Here is a 931-nt window from a genome sequence, read left to right as displayed (position 1 = left end):
CCCGACTTATCAGTGGCTTCTGCCTGACTGGCCACGTGGGGAATATGTACGCCTTATCTCCATATGAGGGATGCCATTTGCTATTTAACCGCGGTGTTTTATGCCTGTATTTCCATTTCCGTTTACGATTCATTTGCATACTCGCTGGATGTCCAAAGGAGAGAAAGAAAGTCTGAATCGATGTGATGGATTGGTGCTAAGTTGCGTAGATTATTAGGGAGCTCAAAGGCGTATAAAAAAGGGAGAAATATGTGGGGAGGGAAATGATTGTTGGCAACGCAGCGGCTCCGCGTCATAATAAACTGTGAATGGAAAGCAAAGGGGGATCGAGTTTACTTCCTTAATACTCTCCTTTGTCATTCTCGGGCCGCTCCTGAATTGCCAGCTTTATGGCATGCTAGTCCCGGGGAAGTGACCAATGGCAACCTGGATTTTGAAACGGTTACCTCTATTACATCGATTCTCATTGGTCGAAAGACGCCGGCCGCTGCGGGAACCGTTATGAATGCAAGTCGGAGGTAACTTGTGTTATATATCCTTCGCTAAAGGCATAAATACCACCATAAGGTTAACTCAGGGGGCGGATTCGCAAAATTTTTCAGTCGCCGGGGGATAAAATTTTCCCCAGAGGACAGAAAGCAATCGTTTGCAGGAAAACTAGAAGGATGTGTTTGGCGAAGATGGCGGACGAACGGCGGGAAAATTTTTGGTCGGGTTAAATATGGTTTTCAGCAATGAGGATTTTTTTTTAAGGGGGGGGGGGTCGTTTGTGTCATCTGATTTACGATGTTTATGAAACTGGATAATGGAGTTTCAACAGAGAGAGAGAGATAAAAAAATAAATATATATATATCTGTATGAAAGTAACAGACAGGATATCCCTTCGTTATTTGACTATATTTACGTTCTGGATATCGCGGGTACGTTTAG

General features: G+C 43.9%; 1 protein-coding gene across 1 annotated transcript in view; it reads left to right on the top strand.

Annotated features, from left to right (window-relative positions):
• LOC119592885 (paired box protein Pax-6-like) overlaps positions 1 to 931 on the top strand; it is a gene marked incomplete in the record, with an annotated part of 116857 nt that overhangs the window by 110257 nt on the left and 5669 nt on the right.

Source organism: Penaeus monodon, chromosome 31, assembly GCF_015228065.2.
Source record: "Penaeus monodon isolate SGIC_2016 chromosome 31, NSTDA_Pmon_1, whole genome shotgun sequence".
NCBI classification, from domain to species: Eukaryota; Metazoa; Arthropoda; class Malacostraca; order Decapoda; family Penaeidae; genus Penaeus; species Penaeus monodon.
Note: the sequence above shows the minus strand (reverse complement) of the source record. Positions and strands in the feature narration are given on the sequence as shown.